Source organism: Colias philodice, chromosome 11 (genome assembly GCF_061535455.1).
Source record: "Colias philodice isolate Cphi_HAF_F1 chromosome 11, ilColPhil1 Martin Lab GWU primary, whole genome shotgun sequence".
Taxonomy (NCBI): Eukaryota; Metazoa; Arthropoda; class Insecta; order Lepidoptera; family Pieridae; genus Colias; species Colias philodice.
This window is the reverse complement of record NC_143096.1, coordinates 3,338,675-3,348,625: the sequence shown is the minus strand read 5'-3', so window position 1 is coordinate 3,348,625 and position 9,951 is coordinate 3,338,675.

Genomic DNA, 9,951 nt, shown 5'->3' with positions numbered 1-9,951 from the left:
ACACGTTTGAGCTTCGAGCGTTCTATTATTATGCTCTATATGCCTGGAGCTCGTAGAATATAGAATTATATACTGAGATCCAAAACCCAATACATTTAGCCTTTTAAGGGTACACCTGATACTGGTAAGACGACAATAAAAGAGCTCTTCACATGAAATTAGTGTTCTTATGTACAGAATACCGTATTCTTTTGGCTTTCTCGGTTCTACGTTCATCAAGCATTAATTATATATTATTAGTTATTCTAATCTCATTTGAAAACCTCCAAAAAAGTAAGCGACATAAATCTCATAGACGACGGGTCAAATAGTCGCTGTAGTACTAGTAGTAGTTACTACAGCGACAATTTGACCCGTCGTTTGTTTTCATTTTCTATACTTATTACTATGTTTCTATAATTAAAAAATTCACCTGTATCTAGTTCAGTAAAAAACTCTACATTCAAACTGTCTGTCTACCTACCATAACATTTGGATGAACATAAAGACCTGCGACTAATAAAACCATACGAGAGCATCGTGTTGTATATAAAAACATAAAAGATAAAAACCTCGTAAATTCAACCGCTATATTTCATATGGTAAGTGACGCTGCATTACTCAATTCACCTGGGCCAAACTACGCTAAAAGCTTTTTGCTGTTTGTCGAATGTGCGAAGTGACATGGAGGGTTTGCTGTATTTGTTTCATGCTTGGTGAAAACACATAATGTGCTTAGAGCTCTCCTAAGACTAGTAGAGTACTTTAGAACTGTATAATTAGTGTTGAAAATGAGCAAACCTTAATAGATGTAAGATTAGAGGGTGAAAGGTTACATTTTTTAAAGTTACAATGTTAATATACAAATGATAATTTACGATGAATAGAAAGGCAAGTGAGGATCTTAAAGCTTTCTCTGAGCATTAATTTTGTAAAAAAAAAAAAATATTACCGGTTGGTATCAATATCAGTAAGGATCAAATAGAAATAGGTAAATACAGCTCAGATATAAATGAAAATGAATAGGAATGAGAACATCAATCGTTGCTTCGTAGTCATAATTCGAAACAAGATTATATATCTGGAATATATCTACATACGTACAAAGAGATCTATTAACATATTCCACTTACGTAGAATATAATAAACGGGAGTATTCGCACTGTTTTGAAATATAAACTAATTGAGGCAGAGGTAACGAACCAAGAGATGAGAGCAATCAAGAATAATGATCCCCAGTCGGGTAGGGGTCGCGGAAAAACAACGATTTGTCACAGCTCCACTAAGGCTGAATGATTACGATATTTCTTATATTTTTAATGGTTCTGCGAATGTTATTTATCAAATATATAGCGGGCTAAATTGTTGCTGAAATGGAAAACTATTAGTAATAGAAATAAATGATGGTTTGCAAAGGCAGGCAAAATCGGCACGCAATATAGTACCTAGATATACCTACCTCGATATTATTTTCCTTTGTATTTGTAGAATAGATTGTAATAAAAAGTATAATAGAATTGATTATCGTTATTAAAATTTTTGATTATAAGAACGTACGTATGTACCTATGAGTAATGTGTATGTGTTTATGACAAAACTAAAATTCGACTGAATAAAATGAAAGTGTAATTATTGTCATTCAATTAGCCCTTGCGAAGTAAAAACAAATTAATTTTCATCAATAATTATAGATATTGAAAATTAAATGATTGTGGGTGTTAATGCGAATAAGCGACACACATATAGGTAACACAAATGAAATAAGCCCCTTTCCAATAATGTGAATATTGAATGACTGGAATAAAGACAATAATTTATTAATTTTGAAAATTTTACTGTTGCAACTTTTAAAAAGGTACCTAGTGTGATATAATTGGTTTTAAAGTCACGATAATTAAAACTATAAAGTACCTTCCTACTACGAAATTAGTGATGCTTAAAATTCTACTAAAACCAGAACTGTTTATCGCATCTAGACATTATACTGCATGAACTTCAATCCCTTTATAATATTTTATAGCACAAGTATTAACATTTATAGAAACTTTAAGGAAAATTTAAACAGATTCTACAAATCCAATACCGCTTTATAACTTTATTGAGAACGCATATTTTCCTCTCATTTTAAATCAAGATCATATTGATATTGGAACAAAAATGAATAGAATATTAGATTACTTGAAGCTGAAATTTGAAAGCTGCTTCAAATGTTTGCGGAACACAAAAACATGATAAGTTTCCAAGAAGAAAAATATAAAGTGCGTGTTTTAAGTTTACTTTCATTTTTTCTGATATTAAATTATTAGAAAGTGTTTTTCATTTAATAATGAAGGATTTCCTAGGATAATTCCTAGGAAAATAGGATAAATGTATACGTAAATTATATTCCGAAAATCAATAACCACGATTCCTTTTTATTTATTTATTTATGATACTTCATTGTACATTTATCAGGAACTGAAAAGAAATGAACACATAAACTTGGAAAGCGTAATAGGCTGCCTTTTTGCCTTTAAGAGATCACAACACCATTTTTAATATATATTTTTAGTAATAAGAAAACTTTTAATAACGAATAAAACATTGCAAATTTTTAAATTATGCCTATATTGGAGGTAGGTGCTCAGTTTACTTACGCAATATACTGCAATATACAGACGGAATTTGAGAAACAGCTAGCAATTCCACAATCCACTCCCATCAGCAAGATCAAAATATTTGTCGTCTCAACGTATAAATGAATTGTAAGACGCGAAAAAATTATGAAACAAATCCGTCCCTTGCTGATTAGAATTCTTTTTGAAGGGAGAAATTCATAAATGCATGAAAAGTAGGCCGCCATGTCGAGCCTGGGCCCTCAACCCTCATTACATTGTGCCTTCGAGGGAATTCACTCGCATATTTCAAAACCTTCGTTATAAAATGACATCGACACATTTAGGTACAATAGAATTATTCTTGCGTTACACAACACTTTTATTTATTCTTCCAGTTTTTATAAGGAATCTACCTATAATAGATTGGTATATATAAGTTAGACAGCTAAGTTAACTGAAATAAAATGAAATGAAATAAATTTATTTTGTCCTGTGAATTGTTACATGATTTACAAATGTACGCAGTACGACAATGGGTAAAAATTATTTGGGAAATTTCATGTAAGTACCTACATAAGTTATTATTTAATATACTTACAGCCCACAGCCTACATAGATAGGCACATAAAATAAAATTCTAAACATGAAATGCAATGAGAAACACGACTAATGAGTTTCCACATTATGATTAATTAATCTAAAAGTGCCAACTGTAATAAGGCGCGGAGGCAGATGTTGGAACAGAAAAGAAAAATATTTAATTAAAATCCATTCGCATTCTCAGTTGGAGCGCAGTTCGCTCGTAAATTAATAGCTTTTACATAAATGAATCCGTTGCAAAACATTACTAAATATTTAATCTGATTTTATGCCGACTGCACGTTGACTTTATGAAACTTTAATAAAGTTCTGGCTTAGTTAAAAGAGAGCAGTTTTTAATAATGTACTGCCTAGTGCCTAGCCTACGAAGGGTGAGTAATGGTTCATTATGATTGTTTGGATTAAATTATTTTTTAACCTTCTAATACACGGCAAAAATCTTTTCTTTTTATGAAATCTGTAGACATTATAATAAAAAAAAAGTGAAGTTTAGATATAGAAGTAGGTACATATTTCTTTATATAACCTGTTAACTTCATATACAAACCTATTTATATCAGACCAAGAGGACACATATTTACACGTTATTTGAACTCTCAGACAAACAATTACCTATTCTGAACGATATCCAATATCATACTAAATACTAAAAAGCATCATTAAGTTTTTTGCTTCATTACAAAAGCTCTTTACAGATAACAGAACATAATAAAAAGTATACGAGAACAATCGCATAGGCATAAATTAATGCTTCCAAAACAATCCACTTTCCACGATATCACGCTACATAGGTAGATATATAATAACCAAATTCGTGAATACTTCACGTGCCGAACATCGTAAGCGATTGGAAATTAGAAGCGGGCTGACAGTGACATAGACTGATGAATTGACTTGATTACCCACTATACTGATAGTTCCCGAGTTATAGACTAGGGTCAGGGAGGAAACAGTGACTCAGGCGGCTACAGTGACTCATTACTAGTTTGGCTAGAATAAGACGTACACTGTTGTTGTCTACCTCCCTCGTTTGAAGCTAACGGTCCTCGGACTTGTACAAACCAATCAGCCGGCGTCTCAAGGGCCGAACAGTGGTGCCACCACGTGTTTTTGTTTTAGTGCTCACAAAATTATATTTTTAACGTAAGTTTGATTGATTTTAATATCTAAAGTATATAATAAATGTTGTAATCATTTTTTCTGTCTTATAGTTATGTTTATGCAGATTACCTTTGTATGTTTAATTCAGTTTATTGATTGATTTTTCGATCCATTTGAATATGAAATAATCAAAATGACGGAGTTGTGTACAGTGACTCAATTTGAAGCGGTACACAGTGACTCGTGAGCCACTGTGTACCTACTTCAGTTTATAGTATGCAGTTCTATGTTTTCCTTTTGATTTTTTAGGTAATTTGTTTAATTATTATATTTTGTTGATAGAATACCACGGCAAAAATCTGCAGAATGAAAAATTGGTTATTTATAAGAAATGGAGACTCGATAAGACAAGCATCTAAAGGGTCGGTGTTGCATTTGCTACCCTTAAAAGATAATATTGAAAGACAAAAAACTGTGAAACTCTTGACGATCAACAGTTGGAGCCCTAACGAACCTATAAATTTCAAGACAAATGAGTCTACCCTACCACTTACATTATGTGTCTTGGAAGAGCCAATATTTTTCAAAGAAACTGTAGAAGACAACCAACCGAATGCAAACATTATCTCAGAAAACCTATTTCCAGCCTTCATCAACATGCCATCGACTTCATCCATTAACATACCCTCAACTTCGCTTATCGACACACCATTGACTTCATATAATAACATACCACCGAGTTCATTCGTCAACAAACCACCGATGGCATCCTCACAAGTTTCTTTTAAAAGTCCGTTTGAATTCAGAGATCCAATAAAAGCCAAATCTAGACAAAATAACAGAAAACGTAGGAATCCTAGACGCAGGCTAATTGCTGAATACATCTGAAAATTTGTTTTTGGAACAAGAAAATATGACGCAAAGAAAAGTAAAATTACTCGAACAATAAGAGCAGCAGTGATGAAGAAATGGAAAATGAAGAAGTATTATTACAAGATTCGGATGATGACATGGAATGGCCAACAGATAACAATCATAAATATGAAAATGACGCTGACACTGATAACGAAAACATTATTTTAACGTATGAAGATTTAAAGAAACCTTTACCTCATTCACCTCGAGAAGGCGAATATGTTATTGTCCAATTAGCTACCAAAAAACAGAGATATATGGGAAAAGTGTTAGAGGAACGAAATGAGAACATGGAATTTTACATAATATCATTTTTGAGGCGAAAGCCTGGTACTGACTACTGATAAGTTTATTATGCCAAATAAGCCCGATCTGTCTCTTGTAAAAGAGGACGATTTAAAATTTATTCTACCTAAACCGTTAATGATTGGAACAGCTTCGAGACCATTTTATTATTTTTCAATCGATGATTAGATATTAGATGTGTTTTTTTTTTGTGAATTTTTTTAATGTTTTTTATTTTATTTTATTCTAAGACTAATGATATTAATTCATATATTGAAGTTCCTACATTTGCATTAGTCATTTTATGAAAGATAATAAAGAATTTTGATTAAGTATATCTTTTTTATTTTCACTGAGCCACTGTATACTATTAGAGTCACTGTGTACTACACTATTGAGTCACTGTGTACATCCACCGGTACACAGTGACTCAAATCTATTTTTTTATATTTTATTTTTTAGTTTAATTAATTTAAAGTATAATGAAAATATAATGACACAATAATGAAATGTAGTAACCTGACTTCAAGATCAAAAAAAATCACTTTGATTATATATTATTTACTATATTTTTGAGCGTATCGAAAAAATCCGAGTCACTGTTTCCTCCCTGACCCTACAAGCCCGCATAGGACAAAAATATGGGTCAAATGAACCACCAGGGTACATATCTAGAACGATAGCAGAGCAAAAAATAATAAGATTCATCACTATGCCGTCACTTGTAAGCTGTCCAACTGAGTGCAGATGAGAATTGAGAAGTACAGGTAGACTCGGTAAATTTTGGTCATATATTTTTGTACGGCATTCTTAACCATCGATAGATTCATTAAAAATAATAAGAAACCGCTCAGTGCCGTACAAAAATGGTGGTCCACCAAGTCGGAATTTTTATTTAATTTCCGAGAGTTACCGGGGGTAAATTTGGTCATTTGACCATGTACGGCATCTGTGTCATACTATTGCTATACTGCTTTTAATCCATTATTCCGCAACGCCGTACAAAAATCATGGGGACAAGGGGAAAAAATCGAGAGTTGTAATCCCCTCTCTTTCCCCACTCCAGGGGGTCATTTGACACAACACGAAATAAATTTATTTTTAAAGTATTTTATGCATAGATAATATTTTTTCATGTGCCGTACATTTTCGTTGGTTCAAAGGGGAAAAATCTGAAAAAGAAAAAAATCCATATAACGAAAGGTTTGCTTTATATTTTTATAATAAAATATAAATATACATTAATATTAAGAAGCTCGAGGTGGTTAATTATCACCTTGGAAAGTCGGAGTCAGGTGGAATGGACTCCGTTAAATTGATGAACTAATAAAAAAGCTATGAACGAAAAGATGTGAATTATATGCAATCAGTCCATGAATACAGGTAAAGTCACAAGCAAATGCTAGTAATATATACATATTCAAAATGTACAAGTAAAGCGCTTTCAAATGATACCAAACACTGCATATTTATCTTAACTTTATTTTTTTACTCTGTATGTTTTGTCCGCTAGAGGGCGCCACATTAGATTTTGTGAAACCCCATATAGCCTTTAGCTAGCTGGTCGCTGGTTATCCAGTTAACAATTCAGACGCTTCTAATGATATGTCATTTGTCGAATTCTGATAAGTAGTTTAGAAGTTACGAGGGAATAGATGAACATACATACATGACCTGTAAACAACCATAACCCTCCTTTTGCTTTGCCGTAGTTGGGTAAAAATATGTTAATGCCGTACTGTATCAAATGGCCATAAAGCACTCTTAAAATTGTAGCTTTCGTCGCTTTCATCAGCCTAAAAGATGTGGTCTGCACAAAAATGTACGGCATCGTTTTTTCCTAATTTATCTATGTTAATACTATTTAAAACAACGAATAAAGTGTAGAAAACTATTATATTTCATTAATCTACGATGTTTAAACTTTAACAAAATTTCTGGTTTTGCATTTCTCTATAACTTTTTTTAGAACGGTTTCTTTTGAACGGCAATACTATACAACAATTGAATTTTACAATATCATGTTAAAAAAAAAGTTCCCGTACAGGGTCAAATGACCTTACAGCTCTTTATATCAAGAATTCGATGAAATTAAGATGATTATTGGTATACATTTAAAAGAACAATTATTTTTTGACGGCATTGCTTTTAATAGTACTTTTGAGTGCTAGATAATGTTTTGGAACCGAAGCCGTACTTAGTCAAATGACCCCCTGGAGTGAGGAAAGAGAGGGGATTGCATCTCTCGATTTTTTCCCCTTGTCCCCATGATTTTTGTACGGCGTTGCGGAATAATGGATTAAAAGCAGTATAGCAATAGTATGACACAGATGCCGTACATGGTCAAATGACCAAATTCACCCCCGGTAACTCTCGGAAATTAAATAAAAATTCCGACTTGGTGGACCACCATTTTTGTACGGCACTGAGCGTTTTCTTATTATTTTTAATGGATCTATCGATGGTTAAGAATGCCGTACAAAAATATATGACCAAAATTTACCGAGTCTACCTGCACTTTTCAATTCTCATCTGCACTCAGTTGGACAGCTTACAAGTGACGGCATAGTGATGAATCTTATTATTTTTTACTCTGCTATCGTTATAGATATGTCCCCTGGTGGTTCATTTGACCCATATTTTTGTCCTATGCGGGCTTGTAGTCTATTACTACTACATTAGATGAACACGATTTTCCCTTGCATATAAAAGTAACTAAGGTAAATTTTTATACGTTATTAATTTTTTAATCAATAAAATTAAATGAATGAAATTACCTAAATCAGAAGCAGAAATCAATATTGTATATACCTACGTTCGCTATTCGAACCATCTCCTTTGTATCAAAACGAAAGTGAATAATTTAAATGCAATTGCTGAGTCTGCCTTACCTGTATTTGGGTACTTACCTAATAGAAATGCTCTTAAAGCTTTGTTTGCCATGAAAATAGAATTCGCAAGAAACAGATTGCATATTGCATAGTAATACTCAGTTTAATTAACTTATTTATGAGCTCTACAATGAACATTATTTATTATACGTCATAAAGAGCAAGCTAAGAACTCGATTTGAAAATAATATCACGTTTCGAATGAATAAGTTTGTGATATAAAGCGTCTAGCACTCTTTTGTTACCTACTGAAGCTTTTCTTGCTGACTAGTAAAATATAATATATTTTTGAAAGTAGGTATTATTTTGATTCACTTGCTCTATCTTTTACTCTATAGGTACCTATATCATATTTTTATTCATGTATACTACTCTATTGATTGATCAAAAAAAACACAGAAAGAAAGATTATTTAAAATCGGTTATTAAGACGGTCTGAACTTAAAAAACATATACCTTCTTAGAGAAAATTTTAATTAAACTTTATTTTGCTTCCATAATATCCCGATGGTTCAAAACTTTCCCAAGCTTGTGAAGTATCCCATAGCTGCAGTATCATTGAATTTTAGCAATTTCAGAGGAATTTTAACGTATTTTATTTAACTGCTTTATTCTTATATATAAAAATGAATCGCAAAATGTGTTGGTAAGCGCATAACTCGAGAACGGCTGAACCGATTTCGATAATTCTTTTTTTATTATATTCCTTGAAGTACGAGGATGGTTTTTACGTAGAGAAAACGTAAATATGTACCTTTGTTTTAACGCTATTTTTTTACGTCGAAAAAAACAAACAAACTGTGTGTTTGAGTTTCATTTAGACACCCACCTTATAATAAAGCTGTATTTATTTGGTAGAAACCTAGCCTACCATTCAAAAAATTACGTGCAGTGTTGTTCGTTGCCCTATTCAGTGTTACCTAAATGTGTAAAGTTTATTTCCACGAGTCCGTGATTGGATAAAAACCTCTCTCCCCTTCCATACTTTCTATGCTGAGTAAAGTCCATCCAATTACGCAGTTTTAATTAAATCACCACCAACGTTTCCATCCATTTAGTTGTTTGAAAACTCCGTGTTGTCTGAATTCCATAAAATGTGTCCGGCCCGGTTGTCATTGAGATATAAATAAGCTATACCTAATTAGTTTTTTTTTCTTTAATGTTGCAAGCCATAATTTTGTTTTTAGTTTTCTTTTACAATCATGTTTGGGCTAAGTGTTTGTGTCCCGTGTAACTCAGTTAAATAAATTTGTTCAGTACAATTTTATAGGGAGTACATTATGGGATAAGTACTAAAACTGAATACGAATGAATTAATATATTGTAACTCGCTGACCCGGCAAACGATATTCTGCCAGGACACCCTTATCACTTAGGGGTATGAAAAATAAGTATATAATTATAACGACCGATAACCGAACCTTAACCTTAACGACCGATTCTCATACCTACCGAATATACATTATACCTATAAACCTACTAGCTGTGACACGCGGTTTTACCCGCAGTGCTCCACCTGTTGATCTTAGCGTGATGATATTATAGCATATAATAGCCTTCCTCGATCAATGGGCTATATTTTA